The 14,592-nt window shown below is 39.2% G+C and overlaps 1 long non-coding RNA gene across 1 annotated transcript in view; it reads right to left on the bottom strand.

The window, feature by feature from the left end:
- Positions 1-11,939, bottom strand: part of LOC116862114 — a 29,471-nt gene extending 17,532 nt beyond the window's left edge. The window contains exon 1 of the long non-coding RNA XR_004381593.1: positions 11,401-11,939. This is a non-coding gene — a long non-coding RNA (uncharacterized LOC116862114). The remainder of the gene's footprint in view (positions 1-11,400) is intronic.
- Between the last annotated feature and the right edge of the window lie 2,653 nt (positions 11,940-14,592).

Here is a 14,592-nt window from a genome sequence, read left to right as displayed (position 1 = left end):
ATCCCATTTACAATTGCACCCAAAACTATAAGATACCTAGGAATAAACCTAACCAAAGAGACTAAGAATCTATACACAGAAAACTATAAAGTACTCATGAAAGAAATTGAGGAAGACACAAAGAAATGGAAAAATGTTCCATGCTCCTGGATTGGAAGAATAAATATTGTGAACATGTCTATGCTACCTAAAGCAATCTACACATTTAATGCAATTCCTTTCAAAGTACCATCCTTTTTTTTTCAAAGAAATGGAACAAATAATCCTAAAATTTATATGGAACCAGAAAAGACCGTGAATAGCCAAAGGATTATTGAAAAAGAAAGCCAAAGTTGGTGGCATCACAATTCCGGACTTCAAGCTCTATTCCAAAGCTGTCATCATCAAGACAGCATGGTACTGGCACAAAAATAGACACATAGATCAATGGAACAGAATAGAGAGCCCAGAAATAGACCCTCAACTCTATGGTCAACTAATCTTCGACAAAGCAGGAAAGAATGTCCAATGGAAAAAAGACAGCCTCTTCAATAAATGGTGTTGAGAAAATTGGACAGCCACATGCAGAAAAATGAAATTGGATCATTTCCTTACACCACACACGAAAATAGACTCAAAATGGATGAAGGACCTCAATGTGAGAAAGGATTCCATCAAAATCCTTGAGGAGAACACAGGCAGCAACCTCTTCGACCTCAGCCACAGCAACGTCTTCCTAGGAACATTGCCAAAGGCAAGGGAAGCAAGGGCAAAAATGAACTATTGGGATTTTATCAAGATTCAAAGCTTTTGCACAGCAAAGGAAACAGCAAAACCAAAAGACAACTGATAGAATGGGAGAAGATATTTGCAAATGACATATCAGATAAAGGGCTAGTGTCCAAAATCTATAAAGAACTTAGCAAACTCAACACCCAAAGAACAAATAATCCAATCAAGAAATGGGCAGAAGACATGAACAGACATTTCTGCAAAGATGGCCAACAGACACATGAAAAGTGCTCCATATCACTCGGCATCAGGGAAATACAAATCAAAACCACAATGAGATACCACCTCACACCAGTCAGAATGGCTAAAATTAACAAGTCAGGAAATGACAGATGCTGGCGAGGATTCGGAGAAAGGGGAACCCTCCTACACTGTTGGTGGGAATGCGAGCTGGTGCAACCACTCTGGAAAACAGCGTGGAGGTTCCTCAAAATGTTGAAAATAGAACTACCCTATGACCCAGCAATTGCACTGCTGGGTATTTACCCTAAAGATACAAACGTAGTGATCCGTGGGTCACGTGCACCCGAATGTTTATAGCAGCAATGTCTACAATAGCCAAACTATGGAAAGAACCTAGATGTCCATCAACAGACGAATGGATAAAGAAGATGTGGTATATATACACCATGGAGTACTATGCAGCCATCAAAAGAAATGAAATCTTGCCATTTGCGACGATGTGGATGGAACTAGAGGGTATCATGCTTAGCGAAATAAGTCAATCGGAGAAAGACGACTATCATATGATCTCCCTGATATGAGGGAGAGGAGACGCAACATGGGGGGTTAAGGGGGTAGGAGAAGAGTAAATGAAACAAGATGGGATTGGGAGGGAGACAAACCATAAGTGACTCTTAATCTCACAAAACAAACTGAGGGTTGATGGGGGGAGAGGGGTTGGGAGGGGGGTGGGGTTATCGACACTGGGGAGGGTATGTGCTACGGTGAGTGCTGTGAAGTGTGTAAACCTGGTGATTCACAGACCTGTACCCCTGGGGATAAAAATATATGTTTATAAAAAATAAAGTTAAATAAATAAATAAATAAATAATTTAAAATAAAATAAAATACAAATAAAAAAAAGAAATAAAATTTGAAAAATTTAATTAACTTTGCAAGACTAAAGAATCATGGGGAGAAAGCCAAGAGTTCCATGCTTTGCTTCCCCCTCCTCTGGAATTCTGTTGTCCTCCTTGATCAGTAAGCTTGGTCTTGGCTGAATTTCTTGCTGATCTTCTGGGGGAGCAGCCTGTTGTAGTGATTCTCAAATGTCTTTGCCCCATGCAGAACTGTGCTGCTCTTGCCAGGGGCCAGGCTAAGAAACGTGCTCGGGTTTGGTCTTAGGAGCTTTTGTTCCATGAACGCTTCCTGTATAGCTCTGGAGGACAGGAATGAAAATGCCAGCCTACCAATCTCTGGCCCGAGGAGCGGAGAGCTCAGGGCCCCACTCCTCAGTTCGCCCTCAGGGAAAAAGCATTCAATTACTCCAGTCTCCCTGGTCTCCAGCTGCGCTCCAAGCTCAACCGGCCTGTGACTGATCTTTTCTGTCTCTTGCACACAGCCCCATTTGGATTATCCAAACCCAGCAGATTACTGCTGCTCTGCTCTTCCAGGGGGGTCTCCCCAGATCTGCCACTTGTGGGGTCCCTGCTAAAAGTGCAGTGGCCCGACTGTGCCACAAATCATGGTTTAAGGTAACCCTGAGTTAAGAACTCACTCCTCAGCTGCATCTCTCTAGCCGGCTTCCCCGATCTAATACCTGCAAGCTCTGCTACACTCAGAAACCCCTGATCCTTCTGTGACCCCGCAGGACCTGATACCACGCTGTCCCCACAATGGCTCCACTCCTGCTTAGCTTCTGGAGTGATGTCCCTCAGTGGAGCAGACTTTTGTAAGTTCTGATTTTGTGCTCCATTGCTCCTCCGCTTGTCAGGAGGCAGCCCCTCTCCCACAGTCTATCTTCCCATTGCTTCAGATTCAGTTCTCCGCAGGTCCTATCTTTCAGAAAGTGGTAGATTTTCTGTTTCTAGAATTGCTGCTCTTCTTCTCTTCCATCTCATGTTGGATTTGTAGGTGTTTCATTTGATAACTATCTAACTGAGCTCCTGTGACCTGATGTCATCTCAGCCTGCTACTCCTCCACCATCATCTGATTCAAACATTCTTAAGCAAGGTGGTCTTTAGCTTCCAGGTGTTTGGATTCCTTCCAAACTTTTTCTCATGGTTGAGTTCCAGTTTCAAAGCATTGTGATCTGAGAATATGCAGGGAATAATCTCAATTGTTTGGCATTGGTTGAGACCAATTGGATGACTTGTGACCCAGTATGTGGTCTATTCTAGAGAAAGTTCCACGTGCACTGGAGAAGAATGAGTATTCTCTTGTTTTAGGGTGGAATTTTTGTATATATCTATGAGGTCCATCTGGTCCAATGTGTCATTCAATGCTCTTGTTTCCTTATTGATTTTCTGCTTGGATGATCTGTCTGATCTATTACTGAGAGTGGCATGTTAAGATCCCCTACTATTAATGTATTCATATCAATATGACTCTTTATGTTGATTAATAGCTGTCTTATGTAGTTGGCTGCTCCTGTATTGGGGGCATAAATATTTACAAATGTTAGATCTTCTTGGTGGACAGACCCTTTAAGAATGATGAAGAGTCCTTCTTTATCTCCTACTATAGTCTCTATATGAATATTTAAAAAATAGAAAAGCAGAAGAAAATCACAGGTATATGTATCAAAAAAGTTCGTGTTAAAAGTTAATTATGGAATTTGTTGTACTGAACCTCTCGTTGTGATGGTAAATATGTTAAAGATATTATAAAAAAAGAAAAAGAACAAGAATAGTGGGAATGAATTAAAAATAAAAGTTGCATCTATTAAGTATACAGGTTTTAGGGCAATACCGGAAGCTTAATATCTTCTTTTCCCCTGATATTAGGGCTTTACAGTTTTATGGGGACCCTGTGTTGGTTGTCCTTTTGGGTTTTTTTGCTGGCTTTCTGCGGGAGGGGCCTGCCATGCTTTTTTTTTTTTTCTTTTCAGCATAACAGAATTCATTGTTTATGCACCACACCCAGTGCTCCATGTAATACATGCCCTCCATAATACCCACCACCTGGCTCCCCCAACCTCCCACCTCCCGCCCCTTCAAAAGATTGTTTTTCATAGTCCATAGTCTCTCATGGTTCATCTCCCCTTCCAATTTCCCTCAACTCCCTTCTCCTCTCCATCTCCCTATGTCCTCCATGTTATTTGTTATGCTTCACAAGTAAGTGAAACCATATGATAATTGACTTTCTCTGCTTGACTTAGTTCACTCAGCATAATCTCTTCCAGTCCCGTCCATGTGGATACAAAAGTTGGGTATTCATCCTTTCTGATGGAGGCATAATACTCCATAGTGTATATGGACCACATCTTCCTTATCCATTCATCTGTTGAAGAGCATCTTGTTTCTTTCCACAGTTTGGCGACAGTGGCCATTGCTGCTATAAACATTGGGGTACAGATGGTCCTTCTTTTCACTACATCTGTATCTTTGGGGTAAATACCCAGTAGTGCAATTGCAGGGTCATAGGGAAGCTCTATTTTTAATTTCTTGAGGAATCTCCACACTGTTCTCCAAAGTGGCTGCACCAACTTGCATTCCCACCAACAGTGCAAGAGGGTTCCCCTTTCTCCACATCCTCTCCAACACACGTTGTTTACTGTCTGGTTAATTTTGGCCATTCTAACTGGTGTAAGGTGGTATCTCAATGTGGTTTTAATTTGAATGTCCCTGATGGCTAGTGATGATGAACATTTTTTCATGTGTCTGATAGCCATTTGTATGTCTTCATTGGAGAAGTGTCTGTTCATATCTTCTGCCCATTTTTTGACATGATTATCTGTTTTGTGTGTGTTGAGTTTGAGAATTTCTTTATAGATCCTGGATATCAGCCTTTTGTCTGTAGTGTCATTTGCAAATATATTCTCCCATTCCATGGCTTTCCCTCTTTGTTTTGATGACTGTTTCCTTTGCTGTGCAGAAGCTTTTGATTTTGATGAAGTTCATTTTCATTTTTGTTTCCTTTGCCTTTGGAGACATATCTTGAAAGAAGTTGCTGTGGCTGATATCGAAGAGGTTACTGCCTATGTTCTCCTCTAGGATTCTGATCTACTCCTGTCTCACGCTGAGGTCTTTTATCCATTTCGAGTTTATCTTTGTGTATGGTGTAAGAGAATGGTAGAGTTTCATTCGTCTACATATAGCTGTCCAATTGTCCCAGCAGCATTTATTGAAGAGACTGTCTTTTTTCCACTGGATATTTTTTCCTGCTTTGTTGAAGATTATTTGACCATAGAGTCGCAGGTCCATATCTGGGCTCTCTACTCTGTTCCACTGATCTATGTGTCTGTTTTTATGCCAGTACCATGCTGTCTTGGTGATCACAGCTTTGTAATAAAGCTGGAAATTGGGTAACGGGATGCCCCCAGTTTTGTTTTTCTTTTTCAACATTTTGTTACCAATTTGGCATCTCTTCTGATTCCATACAAATGTTGGGATTGTTTGTTCCAGCTCTTTGAAAAATACTGGTGGAATTTTTATCAGAATGGCATTAAAAGTATAGATTGCTCTAGGCAGTATAGATATTTTAACAATGTTCTTCTGATCCAAGAGCATGGAATGGTCTTCGATCCTCTTGTGTCTTCTTCAATTTCTTTCATGAGTGTTCTGTAATTCCTTGAGTACAGATCCTTTACCTCGTCAGTTAGGTTTATTCCCAGGTATCTTATGGTTCTTGGTGCCATGCTGTTTTTCAGGCAGTCTTGCTTGGGTTGAGTCCTCCTGCTCCATATCAAGGGGCTGGGCTCTTAGGCAACCGGTTTTTCAGGCTTTTGTTCTCTGGAGGGTCCTCCTCTTCCCGTGGCTTTTGGCGGTTCTTCAGAGGTTTAGAGGAAAGCAAACTGCACCCAGACCTCCATCTCAGAAAGCAGCCCCAGTCTGGTCTCCTCTGGGTGGTCCAGAGCACATAGACTCCCCCTCTGCCACCTCCCCACAGCAGAGCACATCCCCAGCCACATTCTCAGGGGTTGCAGGAGCTCCTGCTTGTCTCTGTACCTTGATGCTACTAAAAGCATGAGCAACATTAGTCTAGAGAGGCTGCTTCCATTGGCTGCCTTTGCTGTGGCTGTCTGGGCAGGTCCAGACCACTGGAGAGATCCCAACCAGAGAGAGCATGCTGAGATTCTCAGGTTGGCCTGTCCTGGGAGTGTTCAGACTCTTGCAGGTCCTAGAGAGCAGTGACTAGGACCCACATGGACCTCTATCAGGGGAGGGTGTGGAGCGCGATTCATACCCTGGTTGCACAGCACGCGTGCAGAGTGCAAAAGGCTGTGGTTCTAGAGAGCTCAAGCTGGCGTCTACACCAGAGTCTCTCATGCGTACCACTACCCAGACACTCTCACAAGCGCTGTCTGCTCAGGGACCAGGGTCTGGATTCTTCTCTGCACTCCCTCTGGCAAGGCACCTGTGGTGGCCATCCTGGGTCTGTGGGCTTAAGCCCCTAACTGCCTGATTCCAATTTACCCTTAAGATCTTTTTCTCTTTTTAAGTGCTTTTAACTAGACTCCAAGTTATTGCTGGTCCCCAATCACAGGCCACACTTGTATTGGGGTATTTCTTTCCAATGGGTCGCTTCTGGTGGCTCCCTCCCCCTTTTGTTGATCTTCTGATATCAGTCCGATGTTCCCACTCTGCTTTACCTGTCCACTGGTGTCTTCTGACCCTGTAGGGATCCAGAAGTATATAATCCTACTTCTCAGGCTGGTTTCAAAGTATTCTGGTAGATAATCAGCTCACTGATTAAAGACTGGTTAAAACAGCGTCTCCTACTTCTCTGCCATTTTGCCCCTCTGCTTTTAAGACTTTTTATCATTAACCTTTGATATTTTAATTATTATGTACCATGGTGTGCTCCTTTTTGGGTTTATGTTGTTTGGAACTCTGTGCTTTTTGGCCCTGGATGTCTATTTTCTTTCTCAGTTTAGACAAGTTTCCATCTTTTCAAAAAAGTTTTGTGCTTCATTCTATCTCTCTTCTTCTGGGACCCCTATAATGAAAATTTTCTTAGCTTGAACTCTTAAACTATGCTCATTTTTAAAATTATTTTCTCTTTTTGCTGTTCACCTTGGTTTCCCATCATTATCTTCCAAATTGTTGATATGTTCTCCTAAATCTGTTAAATTGATGATTTCCTCTACTGTGTTTATTTCAGTTATTTTATTCCTCAACTGTAATTGGCTCTTAAATTTTGTATCGCTTTATTGAAGGTCTTACTGAAGCGATCTACTCTTCTGTCCTTCCAGTGCACATCTCTAGGATGATTACTTTTAATTACCTTAATTTTTTTATCAGGCATTTTTTTTGTCTTTGTTTCATTAGCTCTTTTCTGAGATTTTGCATTGTTCTTTCTTTTACAACATATTTCTCTGTTTCCTCATTTTGCTTGACTTTCTGTGCTTGTTTCTATGGATTAGGTAGGACAGCTACATTTAAACTTGGAGGAATGGTTTCATGTATGGTCATCCCCTATGTAGACTGTGTGCTTGGTGAATTTACCTGCCTGGCTGGACCTGGAGATGTTATGGGCTGGGGGTTCCAATGCTCTCCAAAGTTCAAAATGTTAATACTTGGGGCGCCTGGGTGGCTCAGTGGGTTAAGCCACTGCCTTCAGCTCAGGTCATGATCTCAGGGTCCTGGGATCGAGCCCCGCATCGGGCTCTCTGCTCAATGGGGAGCCTGCTTCTTCCTCTCTCTCTGCCTGCTTCTCTGCCTACTTGTGATCTCTCTCTGTCAAATAAATAAATAAAATCTTAAAAAAAAAAAGTTAATACTTTGGTAAGGCAGCTGAAGCTCACATGGTCACAGATGGGTGTGTTCCTTGTGCTCTCCAGTAGCAGGTGATTTGGCAGGACAGCTGGCTCTTTTATAAACTAATTGCTCTTTTAAACCACAGATTTTTGTCTGTCTTGCTGTTCTCTTTTACCATTCTTCATTTCATTGTGCAGAAGCTGCTCAGTGGGCTGCCAATTCTTCTTCAGGAGGAATTGTTCTATAAATAACTATAACTTGGTTTGTTCCATGAAGAATGTGATTTTAGGGTCTTCCTGAGTCACCATCTTGGACTAGAAACCCTGTGTCTCAAAAGTTTTAGTCTGTTGTTTTAATTTGGTTTTGCTTTGGGTTTTTTTCCTCAAGATATTTTCTGAGTTCCTTTTTGATTTCTTTGCCCATTGTCTTTGGTTTTTTAGGAGTGTGCTGTTTTTCACATATTGGTGAAATTTCCTGCTTTCTCTTGCTATTATTTTATAATTTCATACAATTGTGTTTGGAAAAGATATCTGATATGATTTCAATATTCTGAAATGTTAAAACTTATTTTGTGACTAACACATGATCTATCCTGGAAAATGTTTCTTGTGTGCTTAAGAGGAGTGTGCATTTGCTATTGTTGGGTGGAATGCTTTCTATATGTCCATTAGGTCCATTTAGTCTAAAGTGTACTTCAAGTCCATTATTGGCATATTCATTTTCTGTCTGCATGATCCATTCATTGTTGAATAAAATAGGGTACTGATGTGCCCTACTATTATTACATTGCTATTTTTTCCTTCTGATCTGTTAACAAATGTTTACTATATTTAGGTGTTCCAATATTGGGTGAATATATATTTACAGTTGTTATATCTTCTTAATAAAATTATCATATTGCTGTATAATTACATTGGGCTTTTTTCACAGCCTTTTGTCTTAAACTATATCATCTGATATAAGTATAGCTACCCCTGTTCTCTGTTGGTGTCCATTTTGCGTGATTATGTTCCATTGACCTTTGTGTCTATTTTTATAACAATGCCATATTGTTTTGATAACTATACTTTTATATATACTTTGAACTAGGGAAGTGTGTTGTATCCAACTTTGTTCTTCTTTCTCAAAATTGCTTTAACAATTTCAGATGTTTAATGATTCCAAACAGATTTTAAGATTATTTTTACTATTTCTGTAAAATAAAAATGTCATCGGAGATGTTTACAGCAGCATTATCAACCATAGCCAAACTGTGGAAAGATCCCAGATATTCATTGGCTGATGAATGGATAAAGAAGAGATATATAGATATATATCTATACATAACATAATGGACTATTACTCAGCCATCTAAAAGAATGAAATCTTGCCACTACAGCAACATGGATGGAGCTAGAGTGTATTATGCTAAGTAAAATAAGTCAGTTAGAGAAAAACAAATAACATGTGATTTTACTCATGTGTGGATTTTTGAAAGAAAACAGATGAACATATGGGAAGCAAAAAAAGAGAGAGGGAAGAAACAATGAGATAGAGAACAAACAGGGTTGATGGAGGGAGGTGGGTGAGGTATTAGCTAAAGGGGTAATGGGTAGTAAGAAGGGCACTTGTTATGATGAGCACTGGGTGTTATGTGTAAGTGATGAACCACTAAATTCTACTCCTGAAACCAATATTATGTTACATGTTAACTAACTAGAATTTAAATTAAAAATTTGAAAAAAAAACAAAAAAACAAAAAGTGAAACAAATGCCATTGGAATTGTGAGAGATTGGATACAATCTGTAGATAACTTTGGGTAATATGTACATTTTAACAATATTAGTTCCTCCAATTCATGACTATGGAATATATTCCATTTATTTGTTTTTGTTGTTGTTGTTGTTGTTGTTGTTTTTACAATGTCTTACATCAATGTCTTAAAATTTTCAGTGTACAAGCCTTTCAAATCCTTTCAAATCCTAGGATATTTCCTAGGTATTTTAATAGTTTTGATGCAATTATAAAATGGATTGCTTTCTTAATTACTTTTTTTTTGTTTTTTCACAATTAGCATATAGAAACAAAACAGATTTTTCTGCCATATTAACTATGCATCCTGAAAATTCAGTGAATTTTTTTAAGGTGTAACAATTATTTGGGCAGAATATTTAGGATTTTTTTATATAAAATATCATTTGATTTGAAGATAGTGACAATTTTACTTCTTACTTTCCCATTGGGGTGCTCTTCTTTGTTCTTGTCTTCTCTCTTGTTTTCTTTTCTCTTGTTTTCTTCCTTTCTTTCTTTCTTTCTCTTTCTCTCTCTCTCTCTCTCTTTCCTTCTTTCTCTGCTGTAGATTTGTCCTAGCTGCTGTAGCTACTACTGGCACTTTTATTTTATGTTGAATCAAAGTGGAGAGCATACATGCTTATCTTGTCCTGATCTTAGGGAAAAAGCTTTTAATGTTTCACCACAGAGGGTTTGACATAAATGGCCTTTATTAGGTTGAGGTACATGTCATTGATGACCAAGTCATTGAGAGTTTATATCTTAAAAGGATGATAAAATTTGTCAAATGATTTTTCTACATATATTGATACAATCATGTGATTTATATCCTTCATTTTTAATATGATGCATCCTTGATTGAGTTGTAGATGTTGAACTATCCTTGCATCCCAAATATAAATCGTACTTGATAATGGTGTATTTTCCTTTTAATGTATTTTTGAATTTTTTTGCTTATATTTTGTTAAAGGCACTTCCATCTATATTCATCAGGTGTATTGACATGTAATTTTTTCTTGTGTTTGCCTTGTCTGGTTTTGGTATCATGGTAATGTTTGCCTTAAAAATGACTTTAGGGGTGTCTGGGTGGCTCAGTTAGTTAAGCAACTGCCTTCAGCTCGGGTCATGATCCCAGAGTCCCGGGATCAATTCACGCATCAGGTTCCCAGCTCTGCAGGAGTCTGCTTCTCCCTTTGACCTTCTCTTTCATGCTCTCTCTCACTGTCTCTCTCTCAAATAAATAAATAAAGTATTTTTTAATTACTTTAGAAGTGTTCCATCTTTTTTTCAAATTTTTTGGAAGTGTTTAAGAAGGATTTCTAGTAATTCTTTTTTTTTTTTTTTCTCAATGTTTGGTAGAATTCAACAATGAAGACAACTGAACCTGGATTTTTGTCAGGAGCATTTTGATTACAGTTTCTGTCTTTTAACTAATAATCAGTCTATACAGGTCTTTTATTCTTCATGATTCAGTCTTGGTAGGCCATATATGCGTTTAGGAATTTATTCATTTATTGATACTTTTGACTTACATTTTTTTTGGTTTTTTTTTTTGTAGTATCCCTTTTAATGTATCCTTATTTCAGATTTTATTTATTTATGTCTTCTCTATTTTTTCTTGGTGAGCCTAGTTAAAGGTAGTTATCTTCTATTTTCTTAATTTTCAAAGAATCAGCTCCTGGAGAGAGGAAAGATGGTGGAGGAGTAGGGGACCCTGTTTCAACCAATGCCCTGTATTTAGCTGAGTATCTACCAAACCATTCTGAATGCCCACAAAATCAGCCTGAGATGTAAGAATATATATCTGGATCTCTACAAACAGAAAAGCAACTGTTTATTGCAAGGTAAGATGTGCAGAGTGGTGAATCTACAGGGAGATAGCAGAAGATAAACAGAAGAGGGAGAAAGCCTCCACAAGCTGGCTCTTGGAAAGTGATATAACACCAGACTTCAAAATCAGACACCTTAGAAATCCACTCTAGGGAGTGACATACCTCTTTTAAAGGGGCTCTGGAAATAAAGAGGCTGAATTCTAGGTAGAGCATTGTGGTCTCAGGATACAAGAAGCCTCAAAGCCAAAGAGACTTCTGGGACTGACAGAGTGGCTGAGCAGGGGAGCCAGGAAGCAGGTTATTGTCAGTAAGCCCAGGAAGGGACTCTCAGCTCGGATCATCATAAACTGCAAACCAACTGGTTGAGAATCTCTCTTCTCCTGGGCAGCCTGAAAAAATTAGGAACCCACACCCACAAACAGGCAAAAACTCACAAAGTATTAGAGGCCAGGAAAAAGCTTTAGAGCAGCACCCAGACATTATCCAAGAGCTTCAAGCATGCACGCGAGCTTATGGCCACTCATGATTTCAGAAGTGAAAAGGGCAGTGACAGTCCTGGACCCCTGGGACTACCTCTGAGAGGGTTACTATGGGTAGCACTATGGGAGGCTGTCATTTTTGGTGATACATACAGAAACGGAGATTGTCCTAGAGGGTTTGGTGAAGAAAGCAGACTGTGATTTCTCTGCTCTGGGTTAGAGGCTTGGATATGACCATTTTTGCTCTGACTCTTGGAAGAGTAATGAAAAGTCCCCCGGGAACAAAAGCACAGAGGACCAGTTTCCACTGAGCCCATCCACTGACAAGGGCAAGGCAATTCCACCAAAGCAGGGTTACCTGGGAAACAGAATAGCAGACCTCTGCTCCAGAAGACAGGCTGGCAGAGCAAGTGGAGGACAACACCACAGAACTCATAAGATTATAAAATCCCAATGCTAGAGGAAAATTGTATATTGAGCTCTAGCTGCTGCCTCATGGCTTGTTCATTTTTCAGATAAAATTCTCATTTTTTTCTTTTTCTTATGTCTTTTCTGTTTTTTTTTTCCTTTTTATCTTTTTCTCATTTCAGCTAAATGTTTATAATATCAACTTATATGTCATTGTACCTTTTTAACTTGTATTTTTTTCACACTTATTTTTTATAGATACATGCTTATTGAAGGCTTTTTTTCACTATTCAATTTTACCTTTATAAATATACAAATTTTACTTCCCTTGAAATTTTGGGAAGTAGTGTCATCTAACACAGACCAAAATACACCTAGGAACAAATGAAACAATCTGTTTTGTCCACACTAAGGGATTATAGCCCCCTTCCCCTCACCCTCTTTTTATTTATTTTTTTTTTTACAAATTTTATTCTTCTGTTTTCATTTTGACTTAGCTTTTTCAGCATTGGCTTCTGAACACTCTGGATTTTGCTAGGGTGCATTTTCCTTGGGTCATGGTTGATATTTTGGACTCTGCTGATTCACCCAAAGATCCCTCAACAGAATGACTAGGAGGAGGAACTCTCAACAAAGAAAAGAAACAGAGACAGTGTCCTCTACCATAGAACTAATGGATATGGATATAAGCAAGATGTCAGAGAGAACTCAGGATATCAATCATTAAATCAATAGGTAGGCTTGGAAGAAGCATTGGTGACAATATAGGAACTCTAAGAGCAGAAATGAGTTCTAAACAGACCAAATTAAAAATTGATATGAATGAGAAGACATGATAATTTATATGGAAAACCAAAAGACTCCACCTCAAACTACTAGAACTCATACACAAATTCAGGAATGTGGCAGGATACAAAATCAATGTGCAGAAATCAGTTGTTTTCTTATACACTAACAGTGAAAATACAGAAAGGGAAATTTCAGAATCAATTCCATTTAGTATACAAGAACCATAACACACCTGGGAATAAACCTATTCAAAGAGGTAAAGGTTCTGTACTTGAGGAACTATAGAACACTCATGAAAGAAATTGAAGATGACACAAAAAGATGGAAGACCATTCCATGCTCATGGATCAAAAGAATAAGCATTGTTAAAATGTCTATACTGCCTAGAGAAATCCATACTTTCAATGTCATTTCGATCAAAATTCTACTGGCATTTTTCAAAGAGCTGGAACAAGCAATCCTAAAATTTGTATAGAACCAGAAGAGACCCTGAATTTCTAAGGAAATGTTGAAAAAGAAAAACAAAATTGGGGCATCGTGTTTCCTGATTTCAAGCTTTAGTACAAAGCTGTGATCACCAAGACAGCATGGTACTGGCATAAAAACAGACACATAGAGCAGAGGAACAGAGTAGAGAGCCCAGATATGGACCTGCAATTCTATGGTCAAATAATCTTCGACAAAGCAGGAAAAAATATCCAGTGGAAAAAAGACAGTCTCTTCAATAAATTGTGCTGGGAAAATTGGACAGCTATGTATAGAATAGTGAAACTCAACCATTCTCTTACACCATACACAAAGATAAACTCGAAATGGATAAAAGACCTCAATGTGGGGCAGGAATCCATCAGAATCCTAGGGGAGAACATAGGCAATAACCTCTTTGACATCGGCCACAGCACCTTCTTTCAAGGTATGTCTCCAAAGGCAAAGGAAACAAAAGTGAAAATGAATTTTGGGGACTTCATCAAGATCAAAAGCTTCTGCACAGCAAAGGAAACAGTCAACAAAACAAAGAGGCAATCCACGGAATGGGAGAAGATATTCACAAATGACACTACAGTCAAAGGGTTGATATCCAAGATCTATAAAGAACTCCTCAAACTCAACACATGCATAACAGAAAATCATGTCAAAAAATGGGCAGAAGACATGAACAGACACTTCTCCAATGAAGACATACAAATGGCTAACAGACACATGAAAAAATGTTCATCATCACTAGCCATCAGGGAGATTCAAATCAAAACTGAATTGAAATACCACCTTACACCAGTTAGAATGGCCAAAATTAATAAGACAGTAAACAACATGTGTTGGAGAGAATGAGATGCAGTCTAAACTGGACACTCTAACAGCCAGGGTAAATTAGGCAGAAGAGAAAATTAGCGATCTAGAAGATAAACTGATGGAAAAGAAAGAAGTGGAGGAAAACAGAGATAGGCTGCTAGTAGCACATGAAAAAAACTTTTGCAGAGATTAATTGTGCCATGAAATGTTTGTCAGAAATATTGGGATCCCAAAGGGGTGGGGAGAGAGGGCTAGAAGGTATATTGAGCAAATCATAGCTGAGAAGTTTCCTCATCTGGGTAAGGAAACAGTCATTCATGTCCAAGAGGCAGAGAGGATCCCTCCAAAAATCACTAAAAATAGACCAATACCCTGGCATATAATGGTG

The sequence above is a fragment of the Lontra canadensis genome, unplaced genomic scaffold (genome assembly GCF_010015895.1).
Source record: "Lontra canadensis isolate GAN:19392208 unplaced genomic scaffold, GSC_riverotter_1.0 scaffold221, whole genome shotgun sequence".
In the NCBI taxonomy this organism is placed as follows: Eukaryota; Metazoa; Chordata; class Mammalia; order Carnivora; family Mustelidae; genus Lontra; species Lontra canadensis.
The sequence above is the reverse complement of the archived record's forward strand: the minus strand, read 5'-3'. Positions and strand labels throughout refer to the sequence as shown.